General features: G+C 30.9%; 1 protein-coding gene across 1 annotated transcript in view; it reads left to right on the top strand.

The window, feature by feature from the left end:
- LOC133204320 (multiple epidermal growth factor-like domains protein 10) overlaps nucleotides 1-20,336 on the top strand; it is a 609,956-nt gene that overhangs the window by 448,126 nt on the left and 141,494 nt on the right. The window lies entirely within an intron of this gene.

Raw genomic sequence — 20,336 nt, 5'->3', positions numbered from 1 at the left:
ACCGTTTTCTTATCAGCATTATTTTCCTTGGAAATCCTACAGAATTACTCATTTATTTTCTAACTAAACTCTTCCATTCATATTTTCTTTTTCTTTTTTTTCAATTATTTATAACATCGCCGTTATAGTGATGCTATTCATAAAAAAAGTATTGTTCTTGGCTGATATACAACTTGTTTACATGGATTTTTCAAAACATTATAGTTGGTTTTGATTATCAAGTTATAAATTTAATTGAAAAGCCGATGTTGCCGCCAAGTGTCTATACAGACGATATCCCGCTAAGTGCTTGGTTTCGGTGAAATAAAAATATATACTTCTAAATTCTCGCACTTTTCGGATTATAATAAAAATCAATCATTCTTGAAAGTTGTCTTACCTTTTACATTTACTTACTAAATTATATTAAAAAATCAATTATCCTTCAACTCAATTTATCATGTAACATATTCTTTTTTATATGAAGACATATTGACATTTTCTCCGTAGAGGGACGACAATAAAGACGTCCTTTAATTTGTATGATTTTAAGCAAGGCCAGCAATTTATGATACTTTTCAATTTTACAAATGCACCGTTTTCTTATCAGCATTATTTCCCTTGAAAATCCTACAGAATTACTCATTTATTTTCTAAACTCTTCCATTCATTTTTTGCTTATTTTTTTTTTCAATTATTTATAACATCGCCGTTATAGTGATCCTATTCATAAAAAAAGCATTGTTCTTGGCTGATATACAACTTGTTTACATGGATTTTTCAAAACATTATAGTTGGTTTTGATTATCAAGTTATAAATTTAATTGAAAAGCCGATGTTGCCGCCAAGTGCCTATACAGACGAAATGCCGCTAAGTGCTTGGTTTCGGTGAAATAAAAATATATACTTCTAAATTCTCGCACTTTTCGGATTATAATGAGAATCAATCATCGTGAGTGTTGTCTTAGCTTTCCCCTTTAAATACTGTATCAAGTTATGAACTCAGTTATCCTTCAACTCAATTTATCATGTAACATATTCTTTTTTATATGAAGACATATTGACATTTTCTCCGTAGAGGGACGACAATAAAGACGTCCTTTAATTTGTATGATTTTAAGCAAGTCCAGCAATTTATGATACTTTTCAATTTTATAAATGCACCGTTTTCTTATCAGCATTATTTTCCTTGAAAATCCTACAGAATTACTCATTGATTTTCTAACTAAACTCTTCCATTTATTTTTTGTTAATTTTTTTTTTCAATTTGTTTATAACATCGCCGTTATAGTGATGCTATTCATAAAAAAAAGTATTGTTCTTGGCTGATATACAACTTGTTTACATGGATTTTTCAAAACATTATAGTTGGTTTTGAATATCAAGTTATAAATTTAATTGAAAAGCCGATGTTGCCGCCAAGTGTCTATACAGACGAAATGCCGCTAAGTGCTTGGTTTCGGTGAAATAAAAATATATACTTCTAAATTCTCGCACTTTTCGGATTATAATGAGAATCAATCATCGTGAGTGTTGTCTTAGCTTTCCCCTTTAAATACTGAATCAAGCGATGAACTCAGTTATCCTTCAACTCATCTTATTATGTAACATATTCTTTTTATATGAAGACATCTTGACATTTTCTCCGTAGAGGGACGACAATAAAGACGTCCTTTAATTTGTATGATTTTAAGCAAGGCCAGCAATTTATGATACTTTTCAATTTTATAAATGCACCGTTTTCTTATCAGCATTATTTTCCTTGGAAATCCTACAGAATTACTCATTTATTTTCTAACTAAACTCTTCCATTCATATTTTCTTTTTCTTTTTTTTCAATTATTTATAACATCGCCGTTATAGTGATGCTATTCATAAAAAAAAGTATTGTTCTTGGCTGATATACAACTTGTTTACATGGATTTTTCAAAACATTATAGTTGGTTTTGATTATCAAGTTATAAATTTAATTGAAAAGCCGATGTTGCCGCCAAGTGTCTATACAGACGATATGCCGCTAAGTGCTTGGTTTCGGTGAAATAAAAATATATACTTCTAAATTCTCGCACTTTTCGGATTATAATAAAAATCAATCATTCTTGAAAGTTGTCTTACCTTTTACATTTACTTACTAAATTATATTAAAAAATCAATTATCCTTCAACTCAATTTATCATGTAACATATTCTTTTTTATATGAAGACATATTGACATTTTCTCCGTAGAGGGACGACAATAAAGACGTCCTTTAATTTGTATGATTTTAAGCAAGGCCAGCAATTTATGATACTTTTCAATTTTATAAATGCACCGTTTTCTTATCAGCATTATTTTCCTTGAAAATCCTACAGAATTACTCATTGATTTTCTAACTAAACTCTTCCATTTATTTTTTGTTAATTTTTTTTTTCAATTTGTTTATAACATCGCCGTTATAGTGATGCTATTCATAAAAAAAAGTATTGTTCTTGGCTGATATACAACTTGTTTACATGGATTTTTCAAAACATTATAGTTGGTTTTGAATATCAAGTTATAAATTTAATTGAAAAGCCGATGTTGCCGCCAAGTGTCTATACAGACGAAATGCCGCTAAGTGCTTGGTTTCGGTGAAATAAAAATATATACTTCTAAATTCTCGCACTTTTCGGATTATAATGAGAATCAATCATCGTGAGTGTTGTCTTAGCTTTCCCCTTTAAATACTGAATCAAGCGATGAACTCAGTTATCCTTCAACTCATCTTATTATGTAACATATTCTTTTTATATGAAGACATCTTGACATTTTCTCCGTAGAGGGACGACAATAAAGACGTCCTTTGATTTGTATGATTTTAAGCAAGGCCAGCAATTTATGATACTTTTCAATTTTATAAATGCACCGTTTTCTTATCAGCATTATTTTCCTTGGAAATCCTACAGAATTACTCATTTATTTTCTAACTAAACTCTTCCATTCATATTTTGTTTTTCTTTTTTTTCAATTATTTATAACATCGCCGTTATAGTGATGCTATTCATAAAAAAAAGTATTGTTCTTGGCTGATATACAACTTGTTTACATGGATTTTTCAAAACATTATAGTTGGTTTTGATTATCAAGTTATAAATTTAATTGAAAAGCCGATGTTGCCGCCAAGTGTCTATACAGACGATATGCCGCTAAGTGCTTGGTTTCGGTGAAATAAAAATATATACTTCTAAATTCTCGCACTTTTCGGATTATAATGAGAATCAATCATCGTGAGTGTTGTCTTAGCTTTCCCCTTTGAATACTGAATCAAGTTATGAACTCAGTTATCCTTCAACTCATCTTATTATGTAACATATTCTTTTTATATATGAAGACATATTGACATTTTCTCCGTAGAGGGACGACAATAAAGACGTCCTTTGATTTGTATGATTTTAAGCAAGGCCAGCAATTTATGATACTTTTCAATTTTATAAATGCACCGTTTTCTTATCAGCATTATTTTCCTTGAAAATCCTACAGAATTACTCATTGATTTTCTAACTAAACTCTTCCATTTATTTTTTGTTAATTTTTTTTTTTTCCAATTTGTTTATAACATCGCCGTTATAGTGATGCTATTCATAAAAAAGTATTGTTCTTGGCTGATATACAACTTGTTTACATGGATTTTTCAAAACATTATAGTTGGTTTTGAATATCAAGTTATAAATTTAATTGAAAAGCCGATGTTGCCGCCAAGTGTCTATACAGACGAAATGCCGCTAAGTGCTTGGTTTCGGTGAAATAAAAATATATACTTCTAAATTCTCGCACTTTTCGGATTATAATGAGAATCAATCATCGTGAGTGTTGTCTTAGCTTTCACTTTTAAATACTGAATCAAGTGATGAACTCAGTTATCCTTCTTCTTATTATGTAACATATTCTTTTTATTTGAAGACATCTGGACATTTCCTCAGTAGAGAAACGACAATAAAGACGTTATTTTGATTTGTATAATTTTAAGCGAGGTCAGCAATTTATGATACTTTTCAAATTTATAAATGCACCGTTTTCTTATCAACATTATTTTCCTTGGAAATCCTGCAGAATTACTCATTTACTTTCTAACAAAACTCTTCCATTCATTTTTTGCTTTTTTTAAGAAACATTTTTTTATTACATCGCCGTTACAGTGATGCTATTAATTAAAAAAGGTATTGTTCTTCGCTGATATACAACTTGTTTATATGTCTTTTCAAAATTAAAGATGGTTTTAATTATTAAGTTAGGTTATTAATTTAATTATAAAAGGCGATTTAGCCGCAAAGTGCCTATATAGATGATATGCCGCTAAGTGCTTGGTTTCGGTGAAATAAAAATATATACTTCTAAATTCTCGCACTTTTCGGATCATAATGAAAATCAATCATTCTTGAAAGTTGTCTTACCTTTTACATTTACTTACTGAATTATATGAAAAAAAATCAATTATCCTTCAACTCAATTTATCATGTAACATATTCTTTTTATACAGACGTCTATACAGACGAAATGCCGCTAAGTGCTTGGTTTCGGTGAAATAAAAATATATACTTCTAAATTCTCGCACTTTTCGGATTATAATGAGAATCAATCATCGTGAGTGTTGTCTTAGCTTTCACTTTTAAATACTGAATCAAGTGATGAACTCAGTTATCCTTCATCTTATTATGTAACATATTCTTTTTATTTGAAGACATCTGGACATTTCCTCAATAGAGAAACGACAATAAAGACGTTATTTTGATTTGTATAATTTGTATAATGTATGAAAAAAATCAATTATCCTTCAACTCAATTTATCATGTAACATATTCTTTTTATATGAAGACATCTTGACATTTTCTCCGTAGAGGGACGACAATAAAGACGTCCTTTAATTTGTATGATTTTAAGCAAGGCCAGCAATTTATGATACTTTTCAATTTTATAAATGCACCGTTTTCTTATCAGCATTATTTTCCTTGGAAATCCTACAGAATTACTCATTTATTTTCTAACTAAACTCTTCCATTCATATTTTGTTTGTTTTTTTTTTCAATTATTTATAACATCGCCGTTATAGTGATGCTATTCATAAAAAAAAGTATTGTTCTTGGCTGATATACAACTTGTTTACATGGATTTTTCAAAACATTATAGTTGGTTTTGATTATCAAGTTATAAATTTAATTGAAAAGCCGATGTTGCCGCCAAGTGTCTATACAGACGATATGCCGCTAAGTGCTTGGTTTCGGTGAAATAAAAATATATACTTCTAAATTCTCGCACTTTTCGGATTATAATGAGAATCAATCATCGTGAGTGTTGTCTTAGCTTTCCCCTTTAAATACTGAATCAAGTTATGAACTCAGTTATCCTTCAACTCATCTTATTATGTAACATATTCTTTTTATATGAAGACATCTTGACATTTTCTCCGTAGAGGGACGACAATAAAGACGTCCTTTAATTTGTATGATTTTAAGCAAGGCCAGCAATTTATGATACTTTTCAATTTTATAAATGCACCGTTTTCTTATCAGCATTATTTTCCTTGGAAATCCTACAGAATTACTCATTTATTTTCTAACTAAACTCTTCCATTCAGATTTTGTTATTTTTTTTTTTTCAATTATTTATAACATCGCCGTTATAGTGATGCTATTCATAAAAAAAAGTATTGTTCTTTGCTGATATACAACTTGTTTACATGGATTTTTCAAAACATTATAGTTGGTTTTGATTATCAAGTTATAAATTTAATTGAAAAGCCGATGTTGCCGCCAAGTGTCTATACAGACGATATGCCGCTAAGTGCTTGGTTTCGGTGAAATAAAAATATATACTTCTAAATTCTCGCACTTTTCGGATTATAATAAAAATCAATCATTCTTGAAAGTTGTCTTACCTTTTACATTTACTTACTAAATTATATGAAAAAAATCAATTATCCTTCAACTCAATTGATCATGTAACATATTCTTTTTTATATGAAGACATATTGACATTTTCTCCGTAGAGGGACGACAATAAAGACGTCCTTTAATTTGTATGATTTTAAACAAAGGCCAGCAATTTATGATACTTTTCAATTTTATAAATGCACCGTTTTCTTATCAGCATTATTTTCCTTGAAAATCCTACAGAATTACTCATTTATTTTCTAGCTAAACTCTTCCATTTATTTTTTGTTAATTTTTTTTTTTCAATTTGTTTATAACATCGCCGTTATAGTGATGCTATTCATAAAAAAGTATTGTTCTTGGCTGATATACAACTTGTTTACATGGATTTTTCAAAACATTATAGTTAGTTTTGATTATCAAATTATAAATTTAATTGAAAAGCCGATGTTGCCGCCAAGTGCCTATACAGACGAAATGCCGCTAAGTGCTTGGTTTCGGTGAAATAAAAATATATACTTCTAAATTCTCGCACTTTTCGGATTATAATAAAAATCAATCATTCTTGAAAGTTGTCTTACCTTTTACATTTACTTACTAAATTATATTAAAAAATCAATTATCCTTCAACTCAATTTATCATGTAACATATTCTTTTTTATATGAAGACATATTGACATTTTCTCCGTAGAGGGACGACAATAAAGACGTCCTTTAATTTGTATGATTTTAAGCAAGGCCAGCAATTTATGATACTTTTCAATTTTATAAATGCACCGTTTTCTTATCAGCATTATTTTCCTTGAAAATCCTACAGAATTACTCATTTATTTTCTAAACTCTTCCATTCATTTTTTGCTTATTTTTTTTTCAATTATTTATAACATCGCCGTTATAGTGATCCTATTCATAAAAAAAGCATTGTTCTTGGCTGATATACAACTTGTTTACATGGATTTTTCAAAACATTATAGTTGGTTTTGATTATCAAGTTATAAATTTAATTGAAAAGCCGATGTTGCCGCCAAGTGCCTATACAGACGAAATGCCGCTAAGTGCTTGGTTTCGGTGAAATAAAAATATATACTTCTAAATTCTCGCACTTTTCGGATTATAATGAGAATCAATCATCGTGAGTGTTGTCTTAGCTTTCCCCTTTAAATACTGAATCAAGCGATAAACTCAGTTATCCTTCAACTCATCTTATTATGTAACATATTCTTTTTATATGAAGACATCTTGACATTTTCTCCGTAGAGGGACGACAATAAAGACGTCCTTTAATTTGTATGATTTTAAGCAAGGCCAGCAATTTATGATACTTTTCAATTTTATAAATGCACCGTTTTCTTATCAGCATTATTTCCCTTGAAAATCCTACAGAATTACTTATTTATTTTCTAACTAAACTCTTCCATTCATATTTTGTTTATTTTCCTTTTCAATTATTTATAACATCGCCGTTATAGTGATGCTATTCATAAAAAAATATTGTTTTTGGCTGATATACAACTTGTTTACATGGATTTTTCAAAACATTATAGTTGGTTTTGTTTATCAAGTTATAAATTTAATTGAAAAGTCGATGTTGCCGCCAAGTGCCTATACAGACGAAATGCCGCTAAGTGCTTGGTTTCGGTGAAATAAAAATATATACTTCTAAATTCTCGCACTTTTCGGATTATAATGAGAATCAATCATCGTGAGTGTTGTCTTAGCTTTCCCCTTTAAATACTGAATCAAGTGATGAACTCAGTTATCCTTCAACTCATCTTATTATGTAACATATTCTTTTTATATGAAGACATCTTGACATTTTCTCCGTAGAGGGACGACAATAAAGACGTCCTTTAATTTGTATGATTTTAAGCAAGGCCAGCAATTTATGATACTTTTCAATTTTATAAATGCACCGTTTTCTTATCAGCATTATTTTCCTTGAAAATCCTACAGAATTACTCATTGATTTTCTAACTAAACTCTTCCATTCATATTTTGTTATTTTTTTTTTCAATTATTTATAACATCGCCGTTATAGTGATGCTATTCATAAAAAAAGTATTGTTCTTGGCTGATATACAACTTGTTTACATGGATTTTTCAAAACATTATAGTTGGTTTTGATTATCAAGTTATAAATTTAATTGAAAAGCCGATGTTGCCGCCAAGTGTCTATACAGACGATATGCCGCTAAGTGCTTGGTTTCGGTGAAATAAAAATATATACTTCTAAATTCTCGCACTTTTCGGATTATAATGAGAATCAATCATCGTGAGTGTTGTCTTAGCTTTCCCCTTTGAATACTGAATCAAGTTATGAACTCAGTTATCCTTCAACTCATCTTATTATGTAACATATTCTTTTTATATGAAGACATCTTGACATTTTCTCCGTAGAGGGACGACAATAAAGACGTCCTTTAATTTGTATGATTTTAAGCAAGGCCAGCAATTTATGATACTTTTCAATTTTATAAATGCACCGTTTTCTTATCAGCATTATTTTCCTTGGAAATCCTACAGAATTACTCATTAATTTTCTAACTAAACTCTTCCATTCATATTTTGTTTTTGTTTTTTTTCAATTATTTATAACATCGCCGTTATAGTGATGCTATTCATAAAAAAAAGTATTGTTCTTGGCTGATATACAACTTGTTTACATGGATTTTTCAAAACATTATAGTTGGTTTTGATTATCAAGTTATAAATTTAATTGAAAAGCCGATGTTGCCGCCAAGTGTCTATACAGACGATATGCCGCTAAGTGCTTGGTTTCGGTGAAATAAAAATATATACTTCTAAATTCTCGCACTTTTCGCATTATAATAAAAATCAATCATTCTTGAAAGTTGTCTTACCTTTTACATTTACTTACTAAATTATATTAAAAAATCAATTATCCTTCAACTCAATTTATCATGTAACATATTCTTTTTTATATGAAGACAAATTGACATTTTCTCCGTAGAGGGACGACAATAAAGACGTCCTTTAATTTGTATGATTTTAAGCAAGGCTAGCAATTTATGATACTTTTCAATTTTATAAATGCACCGTTTTCTTATCAGCATTATTTTCCTTGAAAATCCTACAGAATTACTCATTGATTTTCTAACTAAACTCTTCCATTTATTTTTTGTTAATTTTTTTTTTCAATTTGTTTATAACATCGCCGTTATAGTGATGCTATTCATAAAAAAAGTATTGTTCTTGGCTGATATACAACTTGTTTACATGGATTTTTCAAAACATCATAGTTGGTTTTGAATAGCAAGTTATAAATTTAATTGAAAAGCCGATGTTGCCGCCAAGTGTCTATACAGACGATATGCCGCTAAGTGCTTGGTTTCGGTGAAATAAAAATATATACTTCTAAATTCTTGCACTTTTCGGATTATAATGAGAATCAATCATCGTGAGTGTTGTCTTAGCTTTCCCCTTTAAATACTGAATCAAGCGATGAACTCAGTTATCCTTCAACTCATCTTATTATGTAACATATTCTTTTTATATGAAGACATATTGACATTTTCTCCGTAGAGGGACGACAATAAAGACGTCCTTTAATCTGTATGATTTTAAGCAAGGCCAGCAATTTATGATACTTTTCAATTTTATAAATGCACCGTTTTCTTATCAGCATTATTTTCCTTGAAAATCCTATAGAATTACTCATTGATTTTCTAACTAAACTCTTCCATTCATATTTTGTTATTTTTTTTTTCAATTATTTATAACATCGCCGTTATAGTGATGCTATTCATAAAAAAAAGTATTGTTCTTGGCTGATATACAACTTGTTTACATGGATTTTTCAAAACATTATAGTTGGTTTTGATTATCAAGTTATAAATTTAATTGAAAAGCCGATGTTGCCGCCAAGTGTCTATACAGACGATATGCCGCTAAGTGCTTGGTTTCGGTGAAATAAAAATATATACTTCTAAATTCTCGCACTTTTCGGATTATAATAAAAATCAATCATTCTTGAAAGTTGTCTTACCTTTTACATTTACTTACTAAATTATATTAAAAAATCAATTATCCTTCAACTCAATTTATCATGTAACATATTCTTTTTTATATGAAGACATATTGACATTTTCTCCGTAGAGGGACGACAATAAAGACGTCCTTTAATTTGTATGATTTTAAGCAAGGCCAGCAATTTATGATACTTTTCAATTTGATAAATGCACCGTTTTCTTATCAGCATTATTTCCCTTGAAAATCCTACAGAATTACTTATTTATTTTCTAACTAAACTCTTCCATTCATATTTTGTTTATTTTCCTTTTCAATTATTTATAACATCGCCGTTATAGTGATGCTATTCATAAAAAAGTATTGTTCTTGGCTGATATACAACTTGTTTACATGGATTTTTCAAAACATTATAGTTGGTTTTGATTATCAAGTTATAAATTTAATTGAAAAGCCGATGTTGCCGCCAAGTGTCTATACAGACGATATGCCGCTAAGTGCTTGGTTTCGGTGAAATAAAAATATATACTTCTTAATTCTCGCACTTTTCGGATCAAAATGAAAATCAATCATTCTTGAAAGTTGTCTTACCTTTTACATTTACTTACTAAATTATATTAAAAAATCAATTATCCTTCAACTCAATTTATCATGTAACATATTCTTTTTTATATGAAGACATATTGACATTTTCTCCGTAGAGGGACGACAATAAAGACGTCCTTTAATTTGTATGATTTTTAGCCAGGCCAGCAATTTATGATACTTTTCAATTTTATAAATGCACCGTTTTCTTATCAGCATTATTTTCCTTGAAAATCCTACAGAATTACTCATTTATTTTCTAACTAAACTCTTCCATTTATTTTTTGTTAATTTTTTTTTTTCAATTTGTTTATAACATCGCCGTTATAGTGATGCTATTCATAAAAAAGTATTGTTCTTGGCTGATATACAACTTGTTTACATGGATTTTTCAAAACATTATAGTTAGTTTTGATTATCAAGTTATAAATTTAATTGAAAAGCCGATGTTGCCGCCAAGTGCCTATACAGACGATATGCCGCTAAGTGCTTGGTTTCGGTGAAATAAAAATATATACTTCTAAATTCTCGCATTTTTCGGATTATAATGAGAATCAACCATCGTGAGTGTTGTTTTAGCTTTCACCTTTACATACTGAATCAAGTGATGAACTCAGTTATCCTTCAACTCATCCTGTTATGTAACATATTCTTTTTATTTGAAGACATCTTGACATTTTCTCAGTAGAGAAACGGCAATAAAAACGTTTTTTTTAATTTGTATAATTTTAAGCAAGTCCAGCAATTTATGATACTTTTCAATTTTAAAAATGCACCGTTTTCTTATCAACATTATTTTCCTTGAAAATCCTACAGAATTACTCATTTATTTTCTAACTAAACTCTTCAATTCTTATTTTGTTAATTTTTCTTTAGAAACAATTATTTATTACATCGCCGTAAAAGTGATGCTATTCATAAAAAAGTACTGTTCTGCGCTGATATACCACTTGTTTACATGCCTCTTTTAAATCATTATAGCTGTTCTTGATTATTAAGTTGAGTTATTAATTTCATTGCAAAAGGCGATGTTGCCGCCAAGTGCCTATACAACCGATATGCTGTTAAGTGTTTTGTTTCGGTTAAATAAAAATATATACTTCTAAATTCTCGAACTTTTCAGATTATAAAGAGAATCTATCATTCGTGAGTGTTCTTTTAGCTTTCACCTTTAATTACTGAATTATGTGAAAAAATCAATTAACCTTCAACTCAACTTATTTTGTAACATATTCTTTTTATTTGAAGACATATTGACATTTTCTCTGTAGAGAGAAGACAATAAAGACCTTGTTTCATTTGAATAATTTTAAGCAAAGCCAGCAATTTATGATTTTTTTCAATTTTATAAACGCACCGTTTTCTTATCAGCATTATTTTCCTTGAAAATCCTACAGAATTACTCATTTATTTTCTAACTAAACTCTTCAATTCTTTTTTTGTTAATTTTGTTTTACATGTAGAAACAATTATTTATTATATTGCCGTTAAAGTGATGCTATTCATAAAAAAGTACTGTTCTGCGCAGATATATCACTTGTTTACATGCCTCTTTTAAAACAGTATAGTTGTTTTTTATTATTAAGTTGAGTTATTAATTTAATTGTAAAAGGCGATGTTGCCGCTAAGTGCCTATACAGAGGATATGCCGCTAAGTGCTTGGTTTCTGTTAAATTAAAATAATTATATCTTCTAAATTTTCGAACTTTTCATATTAAATGAGAATCAATCATTCGTGAGTGTTGTCTTATCTTTCAACTTTAATTACTGAACAAAGTGAAAAAATCAATTATCCTTCGACTCAACTTATTATGTAACATATTCTTTTAATTTGAAGACATCCTGACATTTTCTCTATAGAGAGACGACAATAAAGACGTTGTTTAATTTGTATGATTTTAAGCAAGGCCAGCAATTTATGATACTTTTTCAATTTTATAAATGCACTGTTTTCTTATCAACATTATTTTCCTTGAAATCGTACAGATTTACTCATTTATTTTTTAACTAAACTCTTCAATTCATTTTCTTTCTTTTTTTTAAAGAAACAATTATTTATTACATCGCCGTAATAGTGATGCTATTCATAAAAAAGTATTGTTCTTGGCTGATATACAACTTGTTTACATGCCTTTTTAAAATTATAGTTGGTTTTGATTATTAAGTTGAGTTATTAATTTAATTGTAAAAGGTGATATTGCCACCGAGTGCCTGTGCAGAAGATATGCCGCTAAGTGCTTGGTTTCGGTTAAATAAAAATATATACTTCTATATTCTCTCATTTTTCGGATTATAATGAGGATCAATCATTCGTGAGTATTGTCTTAGCTTTTACCTTTACTTATTAAAAAAAGTGAGAAAAAAATCAGTTATCCTTCAACTCAACTTATTATGTAACATATTCTTTTAATTTGAAGACTTCTTGACATTTTCTCCGTAGAGAGACGACAATAAAATCGAAGTTTTAATTGTATCAATTTAGCAAGGCCAATCATTTTTTATGCTCTTTTAATATTATAAATGCACCGTTCTATCATCAACATTATTATTGTTTTTTTTTTTGTTTTTTTTTGAAAAGTGTGAAGGTTTCCTTATTTATTTTCGAATTAAACTCTTCCATTCATTTTTTTTTTAATTTCTGTAGAAAAAAATCTTTTTTACTTCATCGTTATAGTAATGTAGTTCATAAAAAAGTATTGTTGTTCGCTGATATACAACTTGTTTACATGCCTTTTATAAAATTATAGTTGGTTTTGATTATTACGTTGAGTTATTAATTTTATTGAAAAAGGCGATGTTACCGCCAAGTGCTTATACAGACGAAATGCCGCTAAGTGCTAGGTTTCGGTTAAGTAAATATATATACATCTAATTTCTCGCACGTTTCTGATTATAATGAGGATCAATCATTCGTGAGTGTTGTCTGAGATTTTACTTTTAGTAGTAAAAAAGTGAGAAAAAGAAATTAATTATCTCTTTCTTCCATTTATTATGTAACATATTATTTTTATTTATGACATCTTGTCATATTTTTCCGCAAAGAGACGACAATAAAGACGAAGTTTAAATTATATAATTTTAAGAAAGGTTAACAATTTTTTATACTTTTTCAGTGTTATAAATGCACCGGTCTCTTATCTACATCATTTTTTTTTATTAAAAGGATGAAGGTTAACTCACTTATTTTCTAACTAAACACTACCATTCATTTTTGTTAATTTCTTTAGAAACAATTATTTTTTACTTCGCCGTTATAGTAATGCTTTTCATAAAAAAGTATTGTTTTTCGCCGATAAACTACTTGTTTACATGGTTTTTTAAAAAAACATTATAGTTGTTTTAGATTATTAAGTTAAGTTATTAATTTAATTTAAAAAGCCGATGATGCAGCTAAGTGCCCGTACAAACGATATGCTGCTAAGTTCTTGGTTTCGCTTGAAATAAATATATATATATATATACTTCTAAATTCTCGCACTTTTCTGATTATATAATGAAAATCAGTAATTCCAAGTGTTGCCTTTACTCATAGGAAAAAGTGAAAGAAAACTAATTATCCTTTAACTCCATTTATTATATATATTCTTTTTATATGAAGACATCTTGATATTTTTTCCGTAGAGAGACTACAATAAAGACGATGTTTAATTTGTATAATTTTAAGCAAGGCCAACAATTTTTGATACTTTTTCAATTTCAAAATGCACCGTTTTCTTATCAACAATACTTTTCTTGTAAAGCGTACAGTTTTCTACGAAAGCGTAAAGGTCTCTGCACTTGTTATTTTATAACTTGTATATTGTCTTATATTTTATTGGCTTATCAACATATAAGGTGTTATATCTCCTTATTTATACACATATTTTGAATTGTATTTAGATGTTTTAACATAATTTAAGGCACTTTTTTATACCCTCGCTTTCTAAAGAAAGTTCGGGTATATTGTTGTTACTCATGTCCGTCCGTCCATCTTACACACTTTCTTCTTCCTCAAACTCCTCTTACATTTTACACAGTAGCCTAATCATCTTCTGGGAGATGGTTGGTGGTGTCCTGTAGATGTGCAATAAAGTTTCAGAATTTTCATTTTCACTCTGGGGGTCAAAAAATGAATTTTTTTAATGCAAAAAGCCCCTGGTTCCCTGAACTCCTCTTACATTTTACACAGTAGCCTAATCATCTTTTGGGAGATGGTTTGGTTGATGGTGTCCAGTAAATGTGCAATAATGTTTTTTGAATTTTTATTCTAATAGGTGTTTCCTGTGACATTTGTAACAAATCATAAAAAAAATTCTGGCTGTGTCTTTTTGTAATAAGATTTTCATCAAAGCCATGATTGTACACTTATTTTTTCACATATCTGGGAGAGATGTCATTCTAGCTGCAATATGAATTACACAGTATAAAATCCTAAAGAGGTTGATCAATTAATCTAGAAATATGTCCATAGGACTTGAATGCCCCACCGAGTGTTATTAGGAATGCAACACAAAAAATTATATTAGTGTATGAAATTTGATGAAAATATCTTGAATAGTTTCTTTGAAATTAAGATTGAGATCTAAAATATTGGATATAGATGAAAAATTCTCATCAACTAATGTATAAGTACATAAGCTTACATAAAAATATCTTAAAATGGTTTCTTTAAATGTAAGCAATATGAAAATTAAAGAAAAATGAGGCCAAGGTCACAGGAAAGTGCAAGGTCAAATTTTCTTATGCAGTAGAATAGCTCTCACTAATACGTACCAGCATATTAAGTTTGATAAAAATTTCTTGAATGATTTATTTAAAACTGAGCGAAACACTAATTTAAGAATAGTGAGGTCAAGGTCAAAGGAAAAGTCAAATTCCAAACATGCTGATGCAGTTGATAGCTTTCATCAATATGTATCAGAATATGAAGTTTGTCAAAATATCTTGAATAGTGTCTTTGACACTGAGCTTTAAACTGAGCTAAATGCAAAGCACGACGAAAGGACAGACGGAAGGACGGAAGACGGACATGACAAACTCTATATGCCCCGGCCCTATTCATGGCGGGGCATAACAAAAAAAAAATTTCTAATATTATTCCATTTAATTTTTTGGCCCACGTAGATGTCTGAAAGAGAGAAAATACCCCTCAATTGCCTCATCTAACCCCCCTGGGAGGGATTCAAGATGTCAACAAAATTTAATCTATATACACTACCTGAGGATGCTTTCATATTAATATGACTAATCACGACTTTGCTGTTCTTGTCAATAAGAAGATTTTTGCCTTTATATATAATCCTATGTAAAGCTTTGATCCCACAAAGTGGCCCCACCCTACCATGGGGTCATGATTTGTACAAACTTGAGTCTACACTACTTGAGAAGTTTTCATATTAATATGACTAATTATGGTCTTGTTGTTCTTAAAAAGAATTTTGAAGATTTTTTGCCCTTTATTTCTATGTAAAACTTTGATCCCTTATTATGGCCCCACCCTACCTCTGGGGATCATGATTTGAAAAAAAACTTGAATCTACACTATCTGAGGATTTTTCCTTATCAATATGACTAATAATGCCCTTGCTGTTCTTGAGAAGAAGATTTATGAAATTTTTTCCCTGCATATTTCTACGTAAAACTTTGGATCCCCCAATGTTGTCCCACCCTACCCCAGGGGTTCTTGATCTGTACAAACTTATATTTACATTATGTAAAGAACGTTACATATAAGTTTTAACGTTTTTGGCCCAGTGGTTCTGATACCAACAATTTTTCACCAATTCTTAATTATTTCTCCTTGAAAGAGGGTGTGGCCCTTCATTTGAACAAACTTGAATCCCCTTTACTCAAAGGATGCTTTATGGCAAGGTTGGTTGAAATTAGCCCTGTGGTTTTAGAGAAGAAATAAAAAATGTGAAAAAGTCTACAGACGGACAGACGGACGACAGACAAAATGTGATCAGAAAAGCTAAAGTGAGCCGAAAACTTATGTTAGATCACAAGTCCTAAAAAAAAGAGCTATAATATTTGAAAAGCAGTGTTTTTTCATGCATTTTCATGCATTGCTTTCAGAATAGTTCAAAGCTGAAAATGTATTCCATGTCACCATAGTATGACTTTTATCCACGTTGAAAAAAGAACTGCACATTTCAGAAAATAGTATGATAAATTTATATAAATAGCTAATCAAGGTGTTTTGAGTATCAAAATAAAGCTAAACTAGTATAGCTAATTCAACCACAATTTTAAGATGCAAGACCTTAATCAATCTTAAAATGTTTATATCAACATTCCTGATTCAAGGGAGATCTAGACATATGACCAAAAGTCTATACCTGTTGACTAATAAACATGTACATGTTCATGTATGTTGTGAGAAGAGTAAATAATGATGACAAGTCAGAAGTGGGGTTAATATCCCCCCCCCCGTTTCCCCTTCCCATTCCCCACCCCAGTTTGTTCATGTACGCAAACCAGTACTTGGTTTTGACATTTTAAAAAAATGTGAATATACACAAATAGTTTAACAGTGCATCTCTCGATCTGAATAATTTTCATTCCTAATTGTAAAAGAGTGGGTTGATCCAAAATCATGAAAAAAGTTCACGGTAGCTCAGTCGGTAGAGCGCTCGCTCCGTGATCGGGAGATCGTGAGTTAGAATCTCGGCCGCGACTGACCCAAGTCGATAAAACATATGTAATCAGAGATTACAGAGCTCACCTCAACGAATGTTGTCTTTAAGTAAGGCAAATGCCCACACTAAACTAACAATCTAGGGGTGTGCATCTCTAGATCCAACATTTAGGCAATTTTGGTCTGATAGGACTTGCAGTTACTTGGGAATAGACTTATCTGAAAGCTTAAAACTAGTCACTCGTTCAAAAAATGTAAGTTAAATCCAGCATCCGAAGCAAGTTTGAGATTGTTCGTCCCTTGATGCATCATCCATGCAAGTTTGGTTCAGATAGGCCTTATAGTTACTTGGAAATGAGATCTGCTCCAAAAACTTTAACCTGGTCACTCATCCGGAAAATGTAAGTCAAATCCAGCATCCGAAGCAAGTCCAGTAGTGTGCATCCTTAGATGTATCATCCATGCAATTTTAGTCAAGAGGGCTTATAGTTACTTGGAAATGACATCTGCTCCAAAAATTTTAACCTGGTCACTCATCCGGAAAATATAGGTCAGATCCAGCATCCGAAGCATGTCCAGTAGTGTGCACTCTTAGATATATCATCCATGCAAGTTTGGTCAATATAGGGCTTATAGTTACTTGGAAATGAGATCTACTCCAAAAACTTTAACCTAGTCACTCATCCGGAAAATGTAGGTCAGATCCAGCATCCGAAGCAAGTTCAGTAGTGTGCATCCTTAGATGTATCATCCATGCAAGTTTGGTCAATATAGGGCTTATAGTTGCTTGGAAATGAGACCTGCTCCAAAAACTTTAACCTGCTCCAAAAACTTTAACCTGCTCCAAAAACATTAACCAGGTCATTCTTTAGCTGAAATTGCAGCATCTGAAACCTTAACTTGTACAATAAAACACACTCGAAGCATCCTCCATGCATCTCTGACTAATATAGGCCATAGGAGTACTTGAAAAGAAAACTGCTCCAAAAACCTTAACCTGGGACGCCGACGCCGACACCGACACCGACTTCGTTGAGGTGAGCTAAAAATGGGTAGCAACTGTTTCTTCACCATGCGCAGTTTGAAGTGAAAGTTGCGGGTCCTTCGGATGAGACCTTAAAAACTGAGGCCCCGTGTCAAGGTAGGCGTTGGCATGATAAAGATCCCTCACTGCTCAATGGCCCTGAGTGCCGAGTAAAGGTCAAAATTTGAAACCCTTCACCGGTATATGGTGATGTCTCTATGAGTGAAAAATTCTCGAATGGGACGTAATACAACATACAATCAATCAATCAATCAAATTTATGAATGAAATGTCAAGCAAACTTATTATTGATGCACTTTTGAATACCATTAGAGACATAATAACACAAGAAACAAAATTATGTATAGTCAAATGGAAAAGTTTGTTAACCATTTTTAAGTTACATGATCTTTTGTCATTTCAGGGACAGGGAATGGGCGGGGAAACTGGGGGAGAGTGTTCCATTTAATCTGTCATAATACAAAGACGGCTTTGAGGTTTCCAAATTTATTTATAGCTATCTGATTCAGATTGTTTTAGTATCAAGGAAAGGGAATGCAGACCCCCCCAGGGAAGACTTTCACATTTACTAAAGTTATTTCCCTTTGCGAGTCAATCTGGGGTCAGTCTGCGTAAGGCTACACCGTTACAAAATCTTAGAAATGAAATTTATATGAATATGTTTGTAATGTTTTTTCATGTTGCCCCATAGGAAATAAATGAAAGGATCAAAATTGCCCGATAGGTTTGAAGTTTGGAAATATTTACAGGCTAACTTACAAAGGACTAAAGTGAGAAAAATAAGCGTTACGTCGACAAGGGGAGACAACTCTTCAGAATGTGAAATTCCTCTATTATGGCATCCGATGATCTTTGATCTTTTTAAATTATAACCTAACCATTTGCATTTCAGATTATTTTATCCCAATCTATACCTAAACTTGTACTTACAGACCGTCATAGGTTCTGTCAACTTAATGAAATATAATCCAATTAATAAAACACACAATGAATTAATTCCCCCCCCCCCCCCCCTTAAAATTGTCAAAGTTAGCATAAATAATAGTTTCATCGAGAAAATGCAAAAATGTCTTCTCGGTAGACTTCATTTATACCCTACAAAATCTCTAGAACCCAGAAGCTTCTTGGGGCTTCGCTCCCTGGGCCCCTACCAGGGCTTCGCCCTGGACCCACTGGAAGCCTCAGGGCGGTCCCCAGACCCCCAGCCTACTTTATGCGCCCCCTTAACTTCAATTCTACTTTTGGAGAATCAAGTCAGTACATGTATGTATAATTTTCATATAATACGAGTCTTAGAATCATCAAACTTTGTTGTTTGACCTATATTGGGTCTTCAGATTGTGCTACAAAAAAAGTAAGTAACTGTAATAATTATTTTCAATATTTTTTGGTCATATCTTAATATTTCAAATAATAAAAGGCTTAGAATCATCAGAATTTGGCAGTTGACACACCTTTGGTCTTCAAAGCTTGTTAACCAAAACAATGAACTTTTAATATAACCATGATATACTAAATGTTGGTCATTGTGCCCATTTCTTTGGTTGATACACTTCACGGCCTTCGCATTTATCAACTGACAATAATGGATTGTCCTAGCTTTCACATTGTCAAAAATACGAAATTTATACAAAATGAAAGCGAATGTCAGGAAATTCAAGAAGAAAGTCAGACTGCCTGACATTTTCAAAAAAAAGTTTCAAGGTCCCATGATGCACCAACTTAGAAGGGTTGATGACTCTAAACCTCTCAGTATCAGAAATAATAAACTAGATCGTTTTAAAATGATTAGCCATAAAGTTAACACAGTAGGTAACGGTGACATAACTTTTGGTTGACACTCTTTATCGCCCCCATGATGCATATACTGACAAGTTTTGATGATCATAGTCTTGTATAAGGTATGTATAAAATCAATTTGAAAATAAATACCTTCTCAATTAAAAAATTACATCACCATGACTTACGTTTGAGTCAGAATGACACGAGTACATATGATGCATCAACTTACAAGATTTGATTATCCTAGTCATAATATGGCCAAAATATTAAAGTTTTCACAAAATATTAATTTAGGTCACATTTTAAGTTACCTTGAGGCCGTGACTTTATCAGGGTGATATCTTGTACAAATATTTATCTACAACACCTCTTCACCCTGTGTAAGTTCGGTGATATTCTGCCCAGTGGTTCTTGAAAGAATATGTTTGCATCAACTTTTATTTTCCTAATTATCTTC

The sequence above is a fragment of the Saccostrea echinata genome, unplaced genomic scaffold (genome assembly GCF_033153115.1).
Source record: "Saccostrea echinata isolate AGI-Se365-2 ecotype Australia unplaced genomic scaffold, CSIRO_AGI_Sech_v1 ptg000052l, whole genome shotgun sequence".
NCBI lineage: Eukaryota > Metazoa > Mollusca > Bivalvia > Ostreida > Ostreidae > Saccostrea > Saccostrea echinata.
The sequence above is the reverse complement of the archived record's forward strand: the minus strand, read 5'-3'. Positions and strand labels throughout refer to the sequence as shown.